This window comes from Octopus bimaculoides, chromosome 1 (genome assembly GCF_001194135.2).
Source record: "Octopus bimaculoides isolate UCB-OBI-ISO-001 chromosome 1, ASM119413v2, whole genome shotgun sequence".
In the NCBI taxonomy this organism is placed as follows: Eukaryota; Metazoa; Mollusca; class Cephalopoda; order Octopoda; family Octopodidae; genus Octopus; species Octopus bimaculoides.
In genome coordinates this window covers 133,923,919-133,940,137 of record NC_068981.1, presented here as the reverse complement: position 1 = coordinate 133,940,137, position 16,219 = coordinate 133,923,919, and the positions used below count along the sequence as shown (strand labels likewise).

The following is a 16,219-nucleotide window of genomic DNA, read 5'->3' as shown; positions in this document are numbered from 1 at the left end:
CTGTTATTTCTAGCATATCAAGTTTCGTGGTGGGGACTCCACATATGATCCTTTTTCTGTTTCAATATAAATGTAAGCCGTTCATTTTCACATCTAAGTTGCGAGAAGGCTATTCGTACGACCTGGACATAACACAATGTCAAAAATGAAAATCGCCAGAACGCCACCCCCCGTGTATAGGGGTGGGGTGGGGGAGGGATTGGGTCCAAAATTTTTTTTAGGTGGAATCGCATGACCGTGACATATAGAACACATTATCGAAAACGAAAACCGTCAAAATAAAAAAATAAAAAAGTTACAGCCATTTTCCCTCAGCGTCTAATTCCAATGTCCACACTCCTTCAAATCACACCTAACCATCTAAAATAAAGAATGATACATTAGGCAATGCTGTTGCTAATCGATGAAAAGACAGAATGGTTACAACTGGAATTCATAAATCTTTTCTATCAGGAATGACCTGAGGCTATACTAACAACTACATAGTCACACTTACAGGGTAGGTAGAGACTTTAATGACACCAAAGAATGAAGGTCAAAGACAACCTCAAAGATATCTAAATTGAATATTCACATTGTCATGCTAGTTATTCATGTTAACATTTATGATTTCCTCCTGTCTTTCCGTACATTGTCATGCTTCTTATCTTTTACTTCCTCCTTGAGTTATACTTTCATAAATAAATTTTACATGGTGTTGAATATCTAAATTATAGCCCAAGAATTGAAACGATGGAATTTATTTATTTTCCTTTATATATTTCTGAGCCCCCATATCATCTCCAACAAAACAGACCCATGTTCAAAAACATTCAATAAGCTATTTTAGTTTCAGTCATACGATATTACCATATGACATGATCCTGTATATCTTTTTTAAAAGTATGTTGAATATTATTGGAGATTTTAATTAGCAGAAGGGTTGCATATGTACCACTTTTCTTCTCTTCAATTCAGAAGTGGAAAAGTTATCCTCAGTCTGAAGATGACAACCCTGAAAACAGAGATGACTCCATAAAGTGCTCTGAAATTGCAGATGGTCATTTTAGACTGGGTATGGGATTAATTCTACCACCTGAGAAATGTTATAGTATCCCATATGCTTCCATGCCATTTCCATTTACCAAATTTCACTTTCAAAGCTTTTATTTGATTCAGCACTGTGGTAGAACATACTCACCAATGGTCCCTCATAGTGGAGTCAAATCTAAAACCATCTATTTACAAAACTAATTTCTTGGTTATGCATCCAGAGCTACACCTATACAATGGTTTTATTATTTCATTGCATTGCTATTTTACCTGGAGATTAAACATGATTAAATACTGGTTGATATATTAACCAAAAATAATTTTTATGGGGAAATGCCATTAGTTTGCATGATGGCGTTATGTCATGCTTGAGAAAAAGACCCATCAAGCCAAGTAAAATCGCAGACATGGCAGATACCAATGTCATGCAAATGGCACCCATGCTGGTGGCATTTAAAAGCACCCATTACACTCTCGGAGTGGTTGGTGTTAGGAAGGGCATCCAGCCATAGAAAACCATGCCAAATGAGACTGGAGTCTGGTGCAGCCTTGCAGTGTGCCAGCCCTAGCCAAACCGTCCAACCCATGCCAGCATGGACAACGGGCGTTAAATGATGATGATGAAGAGACCTTTGACAATTAAAATGATTAAAAATTAATGCAATATGAATAAATCTGATCTTTGGGCAAATATAATGACAATTCGAAACATGTTCTGGTTATATTACTGACGTTCTTTGTTAAAATATGTGTATGTAATTAGAAGACCATGAAATGACTGGGAGGATATAATTTAATTTTCTCCTTTTTTTTTTCAGATTATTCACTGATTAAACAATTTAATATAATGATACTAGGAAATTTCCCAAATGTACATTCTACATGAAGAACAGTTAAGTGCAGACTAGAATACTTAGTGTAGAAGGCCAAAAAGAATTGCTGATAGACTAGAGTTGCATGATACTACATGAAATACCATAAAAAAGTATCACTTCATGACTTGTTGCAAATGATGGTATTGCCTAACAGCATAAAAGACAAGTAGAAACTGCACTGGTATTTGATGCTTCTTTAAATATTTACAACAGAGAAAGTAAAAAAATGTGCTGACATTCATTCATACATTTCCTAACAGAATTAGGTGAAATAGTTACACTAGAGATTCAAACCCTATGCACATAGTTTGTTGATTGAGAACTTTCATCAAACTAGACACACAGTTTCTCAAATTCACAAATTTAGATAAGTCCATAAGCTGTAGGAAGATAAGTGTCTGATATTTCAAGGCTGATTCGTCATTTAAAAGAAAACAAAGAAAAAGATAACCTAGTTACTATCAAATTTTTTCAATTAAACCAGAGAATAATCACAAAAAAATAGATAGCATGATGGGACTTGATTATTAGGCTCTACTTAAACAGCTGAAACTCTATTTTCTGCAATGCTGTCATGTGCGTTACATTATTTGTAGTATGTAGAAAATATTCCACCAATATTATCCAAATGATATTGGTATTATGTTTACAATTCACCCAAGACTAGGCCCCCGTGCAATGTGTCCTCTACAGAGGTTGAGATAACATCACATAGGAACATTGCAGCACAATTTCTTCACTGCAAATAGTCCTGCTCTTTTCAATGTTATCCTGAAAGAAATTAAAGTAGAAAAACCCCCCACAACCTTCAAATGGTACCTGGACAAATTCCTCCAGGAAACACCAGATAAACCACCTACACCTGGATATGTCTCAGCCAACAACAACTCTCTGCTTGAGTGGTCCATGGTGTCCCAAAATAATTAATTAAAAGACTTTTCCAGGTGGTGCTATTGAGTTAGTCATGGCCTGGGCCAATAATGGCTGAAATCAATCTAAGTTATCTAAGTTAAAACATTTATTTTCTCTGTAGTAAAGAGTCAGTCTCAAAACATCAGATTTCTCATCTCTTTGTGGCATACAAACCTTTCTGAACTTATGATTTTATTTTTCCTTTGTATAATTTTTACTGACACAGATCACCACCAGTTTCCTTTGATTTTGTTTATTTTTTTCCTTTCTCAATGATATTACAAGAACAAAGACAATGAATTTCAACAGAAATTTTATTTCAATAACATTAACTCGGAGGGGAGAAAAAGATGATTTCAAAAAAAGTGCTGTTGGTGAGAATTCCACCTAATCATGGTTTCTGCCGTTGTTGTTTGGGATACGACTTTGAAACCTCTCCATTGTATATGTGTGTACATATGAAAGTGTGTGTGAGTATGTATGTTTGTATGTACACGCACACACATATACGTATACATATATACAATAAGATCAACAAAGGTATAGGTTCTTTTAAAAACATACAAATTAACAACTTAAATAATAATAATAATAATATCAATAACAATAGCAACAGTAACAATTATTATCATCATCATTATCATCATCATCACCATCATCATTTTTTTCCAAAATAAGTACAAGTCTCAAAATTGGGTGAAATAAGATTAGGTACTTATATAGAAGTGGAAAGAGGAATAGTCAATTATATCAACTCTCGTACTTGACTGGTACTTTATTTTATCAGGTCCAGAAGGCTGAGAGGTAAAATTTACTTCAGCAGGATTTGAACTCAGAACATAATGAGCCAGAACAAAGAATGCAAGATTTTTTTTCTGATGTTCTACGAAATTCTACCAATCCACTAAACTTAAGAAGAAGAAGAAGAACAAGAAGAAGAAGAAGAAGAAGATGATGATGATGATGATGATGATAACAACAACAATAATAATAATAACAACAATAATAATAATAATAATCAGTAGTGAAGTGAAAGCGCGTTATAAAAATAAATCTACTGAATAATAATAATAATAATAATAATGATAATAATGGTCACTTCTGTCGATATTGACATATGACTGTTTGAAGGAAGGGATTTAAAAGAAAAAGAAAAGATTAAAAATAAAGATGCTGCATCTATTTGCAATGGATGTGTGAATGTAATTTGAGTCCAGGAATGGATTTTGATATGAAGTCACAATGGGAACAATGATGATTTTGGGTTTACCTGGGATTGGACAAATGGGTCTGTTGATTGCAGGATATAATTCTTTTATTGTTCTGATTCTTCACCTCAATCTTTTCTATTACAGGCACATGGCCTGATATGTTGTGAGAGGTGGGGCTAATCAATTAGAGTGACCCCAGTGTTTGACTGGTACTTAATTTATTGACCCTGAAAGGATGAAAGACAAAGTCATGGGTCTTCACAGCTCACCACCTAAATAATAATGATAATCCTTTATTTCTACTCTAGGTACAAGGCCTAAAATTTTGGGAGAAGGGGCTGATTGATTGCCTCAACCCTTAGTGCTCAACTGGTACTTATTTTATCAACCCGGAAAGGACAAAAGGCAAAGTCAACCTTGGTGGAATATTGATGATAATAATAATAATAATAATAACAACAATAATAGTAATAATAATAATAACAATAATAGTAATAATAATAATAATAATAATAATGCTAACTTGCATTGTCAACCTTCAATACTGTGTTCTGCAAAGAAAATCTTAAGAAAGATTCTTGAGATTTGAGAAGACTTGTTGTCACTAAACCTCAAGACAACATCCCTGCTAACTGATATAGCATGTAAGGGTTGTAATAATAACAATGATGATAACAATTCTTTCTAATTTTGGCTTAAGGCCAAAAATATTGAGGGGTGGAGCTAGTCAATTACATTGATCCAAGTAACTTGACTGATACTTTATTTTATTGAGTCCAAAAGATGAAGGACAAGGTTAGTTTGGCAGGATTTAAATGCTGCATCTAATGGATCAGAAGAAATACCAATGAGTATTTTGTCCAATGTGCTAATGGCTATGCCAACTTACTGTTATAATAACTATCAGGCGTAGGAGTGGCTGTGTGGTAAGTAGCTTGCTTACCAACCACATGGTTCCGGGATCAGTCCCACTGCGTGACACCTTGAGCAAGTGTCTTCTACTATAGCCTCGGGCCGACTAAAGCTTTGTGAGTGGATTTGGTAGACAGAAACTGAAAGAAGCCGGTCGTATATGTGTATATATATATATATATATATATATATATATATATAAGTGTGTGTATATGTTTGTGTGTCTGTGTTTGTCCCCCCAACATCGCTTGACAACCAATGCTGGTGTGTTTACATCCCCGTAACTTAGCGGTTCAGCTAAAGAGACTGATAGAATAAGTACTAGGCTTACAAAGAATAAGTCCTGGGGTTGATTAGCTCAACTAAAAGGCGGTGCTCCAGCATGGCCACAGTCAAATGACTGAAACAAGTGAAAGAGTAAAGAGAAAGTATCATAGCAATAGCAATATGGATAGATGAAAGGCAAAGCTGACCACAATAGGACTCAAATTATAAAGAGAGAGAACAAACATTATAAAACATTTTGTCAGATGCTCTAATGATTTAAGTTCAAATTCCTTTGGGTACTGGCAAAGTTGGGGCAAGTAGAATTGAACACTCATGTTCATTTCCACTCCAAAAATTGGTTTGTATTTAATTTTTTAAAAAATACAGACTGTTAGTTTAATCATAAATCATCTGCTGTTTCTCTTGTTTAGATCAGCCTTGATTAAACAGATCTATGATTAAAGTTTGTTCTAGCTGTGACCATTCTGTCATATTTAAAAAAATATATTGTCTCCAGAAATACATTAAAATCTTTTTAAGAAATAAGCTATGATCTGAGGCAGATGTGGGTACTATTTTCAGTGGGTTAAAGTTAGTTTTATTTATAAATTTTTGTTCTGAAATTGCATGTGTGAAGAAGAGGAAAAAAAAAAAAAATCATCAAATTGGTGATATGAATTTCATTACTAATGGTTACCTATTTTTGATTTCTATGTTATGGATTCTTCATTATCTACATTTTAAATATATGTTCATTGATTAATGCTTGATTAAACCATAGATGGAAATAATTAAATATTTTATTTGACCATCAGTATGGTTTCCATAAAGCCAGATCCACTGGTGGTCCATTCTCTTCTGGCAAATACCAGTAGGCTCTTGCTTTGGAAGAATTCATTATAAGTTCATAAACATATTGCAATTCTTGGACAAAATGGTAGCAGCAACTATTTCTTTTGTACTTAAATAAGGTTCAGATACTCATCAGGCTGTAAGATATCTTAGTGATAAGAACTTTGAAATCAACTGTTATGATCGCTCTTTTGTCTCTTACACTTTTAGGAGCATGTATGGAGGAAATTTGAACCACAGGAAAAAAAAAATTGTACATTCTTTTAATTTGGAAATGGAAGAGCCTGTACTGCTTTTTTTTTTTATGGGAATTATCTCCATTATTATATTCCGTATGCTTCTGATGTAAGGGAAGGAGTTATCTTCATTTGCTATTTTGTTTACTTATAGGATCCCAACCACATATATGTTACCCACACACACTTGAATTTATACACATTAAATATTAAAGGAATGATGGGGAAAGAAAAAAGAGAGTGAGAGATAACTACACAGGGAAAGGGGGAGGAGAAAGGAAAAGAACACTTGGAAAAAAACAGAAAATACAGAAGGGTTTTGGGAAACATTCTAGAGAATAAATCCCTACAGTTGTACAACTAAGATCTATAGAAGACTCATGCTGAATCTGAGGGTAATTTGGGTAAAGAGCATGCTTTAGAAAGACGGAGCTTATGAAGGTGTCAAATGCCTGAGTATTAATATTTGTCTTGCCATTAAAATACAAACTTTGTTTCTGCAAGTTTAGTAGGATTAAGCTATTTTCTGCTGCGCAGAGCTTGCTTCTCTTAGTAGCATTTGTGTATGGTTTAGATTGTTTTTAATCTTTCAGTTGATGTCAAATTTTGATGCAGCTTGAAGGATTTGTTTAATTCTTTTGTGTTTTTCAGTGTTTCTGAATGAAGTGGTGTGGTTGTGAAATCTTTGCTTGAAGGAGCCATTAGTCAATCTTATATATTGTTTTAGGTTTGTGTTCTGGTTTCTGTCTGCAGGTTTAACTTCAGCCCTGTAAATGATGACCCCGATGTTACATGTTCCATCCAGTAGGCCATTGCAGGGTTCCTTCCTGATATTTAGCCACACAGTAAGGGCAGGTTTATATGAGATAATTTTGTTTCTTGTTAAGTGTACAGTTATAGGTGGTCTTACCCGTCTATTTGTTGAACAATTTCCTCTCTTTGTGTTCTTTTGGAACATGCCAGCATCAAATTGAGCAAGATCTTACCTATATTATAAATGCTGAGGATGCAAAGCAACTGACCCTCCAGTGCATTGATCTTCTGGCAATTCCCTGGCTGGGATCATAGGTAGTTTAACCTTTGAACCCATTGGCATCATGAACATTATTGTAGTAAGGAACCATCCTATAGAAGATGTTTCTCTTGTATGTTAAGTTGGAGGTTCTTCAGCTTATGTTTTTCATATGAAGTTTCTGAATACTAAGGGTGGCAGGATCCTATGTTAATGTATGTGAGTTTCAGATTTTGTTTCCTAAAAGAATCATTACTAAGGTTTAGAATGGTATTTAGAAAGCTGACTATTGTAAGATTTGTGTCTCTAACAATTTTTAGGCCAAAAAATCTGAATGTCTCTATAATGTCTTTTCCTAACCTAACATGTTCCCATTAATGTGGTTGGAAATGGCTAGGGCATTGTCCCTGTACAGAGAGCAAAACTAGCGAAGAGGAATCTTCTTTTTAAAACATCTAAGATGATAGTCCAATGGAATCATAGATGTCAGTGCTGCCACACTGAAGGTACCCTCTTGCTCACAATAAAGGTACCCCCTGGGTCTCTCTTTTTCATCCAGGCTGAGCTTCTGTCAAAACGTAGAGTCTTCCTAGCATGAAATATCATATCTAAGTCTTTGTGCTATTTAAAGGAGTGTACAAGTAAAAAAAAATCAAGTGCCTTAATGAGGAAAACCCTAGATATCAAATACTAAAAATCAATAACTATCAATGTTATTGAATTAGGTCTTTATCTTGTATATTCTAGGACTAACAAATAAGCTCACAGGTTTATATCACAGGATAATAAATATACTTTAATAATATTAATGTTTTTAAAAAGTGGTGAGCTAGTAGAATCATTTGTGAGTTAGATGAAATGCTTAGCAGTATTTCCTCCTGCTCTTTAGTCTGGGTTCAAAATCCACTGAGGTCAAGTTTGCCTTTCATCTTTTCAGGGTCAAAATGTAAGTACCAGTTGAACGCTGGAGTCAATGTAATTGACTTACCTGCTCCCTTAAAATTGCTGGCCTTGTATCAAAATTTGAAACCAATGTTAACCCTTTAGCATTCAGATTACTATGTCAAATGTAATGCTTCTTGATTCACATGGTTTTGAATTAATCATGCATTATCTCAAATCCTTGAGATTTCAAGGATGTGATTGTTTAAAGTAGAATAACATTGTGGGGTAGGTGTGAGAGGCTGGATTTGGTCAGTTTTAACACAAAACAAATGGAATATTTTAGCTGGATATGGCTGGTTTAAATGCTAATGGGCTAATGCTTCTTGGTATTTTCTTACTGATGAGACCTAACTTTGATTTGGCAGGGTTTATTAACAGCCAGGGTTGGCTGTACAATTATTTCTATGGTCCTTAATTGTGATGAAAGAGTTGTGTTTGGCAAGTGTTTCTCAACTGTAGTCTATATCAAAGCTTAAACTATAGATTTGCCATCAGTACTTATGTAGCTGCAAGCCCAGGGCTTCACCATATTTTACCTTTTAGGTAATAATGCTATTTAAATACTGGTTATAGAAGCCATGCTCTATCTCGTATATGTTTTAAAATTTGTCTGAGAATAGCAATGCCTTATTAGATCTTTTCAAATTGGTCATGCTATTCTTTGATAAAACTAAGAACATTTATAACGTGTGTGTGTCAGATGTAGACAAGTTCCATTTAGTGATTTTTACCTTGACTGTTCCTTTTATTTCTTCGTCTTTCCTCCTCTAAAAATGCACTGTAATTTGATTGAAGAATTGCAGTGTGTAAATGAGTTGTTTCCAGAACATTTGAGCAATGCAGGTGGGGACTCAATCAAAGTGTGTAAGGTGATATTCATGAATAAAAATACAAATAAAGATATCTTATTACCTTACATAGGTTATTTACTGATCTTATGATAATTCAAGAAAAACAACTCTTACAAAAGCAAAGATAAAAGTATTGTATTACTTTGCATGATCCCATAATATTTTGGGAAAAATACTCCTTTTCAAATAAAAGAAGGAAAATAATCTAAGCCTGGAGAAATGTGTTCTTATTGGTGAACCACTAGGATGGCTTGCTGCTAACAGCAACACATTTCTCCAGACTTTGGTTATTTTACTTCTTGTATTTGAAAAAGGATATTTTTCCTGAAATATTCTAGGATCATGTTAAGTAACACAATATTTTCATCTTTGTTTTCTTTCATTGGTGTCACTTTACATATTTTAATTAATTCCTTGCCCATACTGATCACAGGTTTTTCAAACACTCACTCACACACACATACTAGTTCAGTTCTAAGAATTAATATCTCTGCCATATCTTAGTAAATAGGTTAGTGTTAATGTTTTAATGAAATGCAGGAATTCATATACTCAGTTCTGAAATCAAGATACCTTTGAGAAATATATCTTGCTCAAGCTAAGGCATCACTGTATTGAAGATAATTTTATGTAATAAAAACAAAAAAACACACCTCATTTCCCTTCCATAGCTAGATGAACTTCGGTTATGTCTTGTGTGCAAGTACAAAACTTGTGCTTCAGATTTTGAGAAACAGCCAACCAATGGGTTGATAAGATGTATTATTGCCTTTATCGTTTAAGTGAACGATGTACTAGATATTGAAATACTCTTTTACTTGTTTCAGTCATTTGACTGTGGCCATGCTGGAGCACCGCCTTTTAGTCGAGCTAATCGACCCCCAGGACTTATTCTTTGGAAGCCTAGTACTTATTCTATAGGTCTCTTTAGCCGCACCGCTAAGTTACGGGGACGTAAACACACCAGCATCGGTTTTCAAGCGATGTTGGGGGGACAAACAGAGACACACAAACATATACACACACACATACATATACATATATATATATATATAATGGGCTTCTTTCAGTTTCTGTCTACCAAATCCACTCACAAGGCTTTGGTTGGCCCAAGGCTATAGTAGAAGACACTTGCCCAATGTGTCATGCAGTGGGACTGAACCCGGAACCATGTGGTTGGTAAGTAAGCTACTTACCACACAGCCACTCCTACGCCTGAAATCAAGACTGACATGGATCAATCACACAGTCAATAAGGTTAGTGTATTGAACAATCTAATCTTAAAATAATTAATATTGTTATCAGTGTATTCAGAAGAGAATAAACAACAGTTCAATGTTATATTACTCTTTATAGAGCAGTAACTAAAATAATACAATTTACTATGATGGTGAAACTACAAACTTGTGAATTTTGAATGTTATTTTGTTGAGGGAAATTGTGCAAAAGCAGTTATGTGTACATGTTTGTGTGTATTTGTAGCTATGTTTATCCCTGTCTAAACAATAGTTTTGTTTATGCTAAGGCTCTTTAACCTTAGTAATTCAATAAATAGAGACTGATAAAGTATATACCAAACTGAGATAAGTATTGGGACTAAATCTTCACAGGTTGTACCCCATCATGGCCACAGTTCAATAACTGAAAATAAAAGAGTTAACACACACGCACACACAAATATACATACATGTGTGTGTGTACATTATATATGAGCTCATGTATTCAAACTGAAACATTTATGTTTGTGGAAGAGTCATAATAGTCGATATAACACACACACACACACCACACAAGCCATTATTCTTTTACTTGTTTCAGTCATTTGACTGTGGCCATGCTGGAGTACCACCTTTAATTGAATAAATCGACCCCAGTACTTATTATTTGTAAGCCAAGTACTTATTATGTCGGTCATTTTTGCCAAACCACTAAGTTACGGGGACGTAAACACACCAATATCGGTTGTCAAGTGATGGTGGGGAGGAGAACTAACACAGACACACACACACACAGATATTCATTTTTGTTTGATTTTGAGACAGTGTTATGGTTACACAGTGTCAAAGCTGCAGTGGAATTGTGTCAAGCATAAAATCAATGATGTACAAAGAAACTGTTAGATAGTTTACACTGCAAAATAATTCCACTCCATTCAACTGTGGTTGATCCACTGACAAAGAAACCTCAGCTTGTAGTTGCTGGTTGAACTTATGCTGGCTATAAGCATAATTATGGACACTAAGGCAGTGAAATGGTAGAGACATTAAAGTGTGGGATAGAATGTCTTGCAGTGTTTCCTCTGATTCTGTGCATTCTGAGTTCAAATCCTGTCAAATTCATCTTTATTTTTTATCCTTTCAGGGCTGATAAAAATGTACTAATCTAGGGTAATGGACTAGTAGAACTGCTAAAGGGCTGGATGAGATGCCTTGCAGTATCTGTCCTGGTTCTTTGTATTCTGATACCAATTCTTGTGATGACACCAATGTTAAGTTGTATCAGCCCAAGTTGGTGGTCTTTCCTTTTGATAGATATTGGAGACATGGAGAGGAGAGACATGCATGTATGGGTAACCGCTACTCTTCCTAAAGAAAAAAATCTTACACTAGGCTGTGCAGATATATGTATAGACATGTGGTCAACATTGACTGACAGAGGCCCTAAATTATCCAGATGGGCCAATTACAAGTTTTGTGTTTGTGTGTGTGAAGGAGGTAGAGGGTGGAGTAGGTGCACTCCTGTGGTCAGTTGGCCAGCCATGGCTATTGACAGAATCTAAACTCAGAATGCAAAGAACTGAAACACATATTGGTTTCAAATTTTGGTACAAGTAATTTCAGGAGAGAGGGTAAGTTGATTACATCAACTGCAACACTCAACTGGTACTTATTTTACTGACCCCAAAAGGAAGAAAGGCAAAGCCAACCTCAGTGGTATTTGAACTCAGAATGTAAAGATGAGCAAAATGCTGCTAAGTATTTTGTCTGGCATGCTAACGACTCTGTCAGTTTGACACATTAACTGGAACAGATATTGGAAGATATTTTGCTTTAATAATATTAACAAGTCCGCCAATCAGCTGCCTTGGACTGGTACATTGTTTATCAGTCCTGAAAAAAATTATCAGCAAAGATGACCTTGGTGGAATTTGAACGCAGAGAGGTGGAATGAATTCTGCTACCTATTAACACAAAATAAAATAAAAAAAGAATATTGAAGATAGCAACGTGTATGTTTAAAATTTTTAGGTAGCCATTACTACACTCTCTGAGTGGTTGGCGTTAGGAAGGGCATCCAGCTGTAGAAACTCTGCCAAATTAGATTGGAGCCTGGTGTTGCCATCCGGTTTCACCAGTCCTCAGTCAAATCGTCCAACCCATGCTAGCATGGAAAGCGGACGTTAAACGATGATGATGATGATTACAACACTTTCACCTTGCTTGATGTCATATATATATATATATACATACATATAGAGATATTCACAAATACATACACACATGCATACATACATACATACATACATACAAACATATGTATGTATGTACTTATATATTTATAAGTTGTGCACTAAGCAGTCTTGAATGAAGTATAGTTATGTACAGGAATATTTAACATGTTCATATACACTCAGACATAGAAAGACAATACACTGCACAAGATGTCTTGAGAGAAGAAATTCTTCTTATAGGCAATATCTTGAAACAACTTGTGCAGGGTATTGTCTTTCCACATCTGAATATACACAAACAGGTTAAATATGCTTGCACACAACTATATATATATATATATAATGTAAAATGCACCGTGGATTATACTATGCATTTCATAATCTTTTACAAATTTTATTTCATAAAAATACAAAAAAAAACATGTTGTAAAACAATACAATTTATTACTATTAATAAATTCATTATTATTTTTTGTATCTGCCATGATAATTTTTTCCTCACTATTTACCATATAACTGGAACTAGGAGAGGAGAAGGTAGTTTGGGGAACAAATGTTTTGTGTTAGGAGAGGGTAATGTGAAATGGTTAAATAATCCAACATCATTTCAATAAAAATGAATAATCTAATTTGTAGATTACTAAATGTAAACATGGATATAGATAGATATTGTGTTACTGCACCTCACTTAAAAAAACAACCCAAAACAACAAAGAACTTCAAACAAAACAAGGTTCCACTTGATGTTCAACTTGTCCCTACCATTTTCTGTTTAAATTGTATCTATGTCAACATTTACATTTAATGTATACAAATAAATGTATTATTTAAAATAACCTTAGCACGAAAATAAATTAATATTAATGAAAAGGATGAATATCATTAAAAAAAAAAAAAAAATATGATCCTGCATAATAAGAATCATCCAAAAATGGCTTGCCTAAAATCTCCTGAAGAGCTTTTCCCACCAGCTTCTTTAGGCAACTTCCTATCAAAATCATTTAATATCTAACATCTCTCAGCAACTAATAAATAAAGGACATTTCACAATTTCCTATAACAGTGCTTCCAAACGGGGTGACCTCTGGACCATAAATGGTCCTTGACAAAAACCATCTACCACATATTACAGTAGTGTTAAATATTAGAGTTTGTCGGTATGTATTTACGCATTTGCATATTTTAACCCTTTGCCTGACCTGTATCTCACGTGTGACACACAAGACATATTTCCCTGGAATCCATGCATCGTATATGATACACATCCCCAACTTCTTTTAAACCACCAGAATAACTCAGGATTTATGAAAGGAAAGCTTTATATTACTTAGAATGTGTGAAATAAGGGCTAACTAAAAGTCTGAAATCAAGCATGGACATTTAGAACAAACTTATGAAAATGCTTTGGATAGGCAAAGGGTTAATTGTTTTGTTAATTGTTTGCATAATTTGATGTTTAACTGAATTAGTTTCATTTCATTTTGGATGTAAGTTCATTGATTTCTATGCTCAAGTGGTGGTTTATGAAAATATTCAGTAAATCAAAGAAGCTCCATGGTAACTCTTTCCCCTACCCCACAAACAGTTAAGAATCTCCAGCCCTATAAGAATTTGAGATTTTCCTCTGACTTAAATCTTAAAAACAGAATGTAAACAATAAAAGGTTAAAATTTCATCCCATTAACTGCGATTCTAAATAAAACGAAAAAAAATCTAAGCTATTTCTCTCCCACTCTGTAAACCAAAACTGAATCAAAATATGAACACAAGTAAGAGGAAAAGAAGCAGGAACAAAATTAGCAGAAATTGTCTTTTACAACTGTGTATATAACAGTAGAAATTTTGATTTGTTACCTGTGTGTTTAGTATGTAGACACAAAGGATTTATGTGTGTATTTGTAACTACAAAAGGGATAGTGAATGTATGTATGTGTATGTGTATGTTAGAGAAATAGTATATATGTGTATATGACAGAGATTGCATGTTTATGTATATGAGATTGTATATGTGTGTGTAAGGGAGATTGTATATGTGTGTGTGTATGTATGTAAGAGAGCTTGTATATGTGTGTGAATGCATGAGAGATTGTATGTGCGTGTATGTGAGAGATATTTCATATGTGAGAGATATTTCATATGTGTGTGCAACAAAGAGAGAGCATGTGTTTGATCATAAATAATTTCTTACTTGTGTAGAAAATGCTTTGGATAAAGGAGAGTCGGGGAGGAATGAGACCGAGTGACATTCATGCCTTGCAAATAATAATTAACAAAGACGAACATTTTTGCAAAAGAAGTCAAGCAAATGTCACAGTATAAAAATGGTTTTGGGTGTTAAAATCAGCAGCTAGGGTTAATTCACAGAATGGAGAGCTGGGGAGGATTATATATATATATATATATATATATATATATATATATATATATATATATATATATATATATATATGTTTGTATGTGTGTGTACATTTATGTAAATGTGTACAGAGTGAGAAAAGGGAAGACATTAAGGGTACAGAGTGACAACCAGCCAACTAGCCAGTCACAAAACTCCAATGTCCACAGGAAGTTTGCCTAAAATTGCAGGTGTGTGTATATGTGTGTATGCTCCTTCCAGTCTCCGGAAGCAGGACTGTCATCACCAGTTTTCGAGTAGTAAAGAGTGGCGGATAGGGAGGGAAAAAAAGAGAGGGAGCACAGCAGGCTGTATATATATATTCAAATATATAGACTGACATGTTCACCAAAGGTCTTCACAGACTATTCAATGACGGCCGGTTCCCAATTGCAGTTTTCTGTGAAGAAATCAAAATGCTGTTATGGCTATGAAGAGGACATTAAAATAAGGATTACAGAAACTAGACAAGGTAAAAAGAAAGAATGAAATGAATATATAAATTAATCAATCTATAAATCGATATCAAATACTAATTAAAGTGCAAGTATAGTTCATATGTAAATTTTCAAACATTATTATATGTGTACTTACTTTAGCTAAACTTCAAATAAATATTTCTTTTTTATTTTTCTACTAGTTTCTTTCATTCAACTGTAGTCAGTAATTTACAAATTAAGTAAATGAAAATTTTAATAACCTATTTTGCTAACACAATTCAGATATTGTTCTAGTGATGGAAAATAACTATAGGTTAATAAAGAATGTAAAACTATGCTTCAATTAAGGAAGAGAAGTGTAACTAAAAAAAAATATTTAAAATATTTTTTTTAATGAGAAATGTATGTTAGAAATAATAAGTTAATTCATTAAAACGATGACTAACAAGTCAAGACCACCCCAATATGAAATTATATACATAATATATATATATATATTACAGTTCTATATTTAAGAGATGAGGAATTATGTACATTATTTACATTTGATGGATATTTGTCCTCATCTTGTTAGTTGTTAACACAATTTTTCAGCTGATGTACCCTCCAGCCTTCATCAGGTGTCTTGGGGGAAATTTCGAACCTAGGTTCTCATTCCTAAGGAATTTTCCGATGTCATTATTATTATTATTATTATTATTATTATTATTATTCAGGTCACTGCCTGGAATTGAACTCGGAATCTTGGGGTTAGTAGCACATGTTCTTAACCACTACGCCATATGCCCATGGGCATATGGCATAGTGGTTATGAGCGCGGGCTAGTA

General features: G+C 34.0%; 1 protein-coding gene across 5 annotated transcripts in view; it reads right to left on the bottom strand.

The window, feature by feature from the left end:
* Window positions 1–12,981: 12,981 nt before the first annotated feature.
* Window positions 12,982–16,219, bottom strand: part of LOC106873867 (glucose-induced degradation protein 4 homolog) — a 51,911-nt gene continuing 48,673 nt past the window's right edge. For all 5 annotated transcript variants that reach the window (XR_001409931.2, XR_001409930.2, XR_008264944.1 and 2 more), the window contains one exon: window positions 12,982–15,352. The gene's annotated coding sequence lies outside the window, so the exon portion shown is untranslated. The remainder of the gene's footprint in view (window positions 15,353–16,219) is intronic.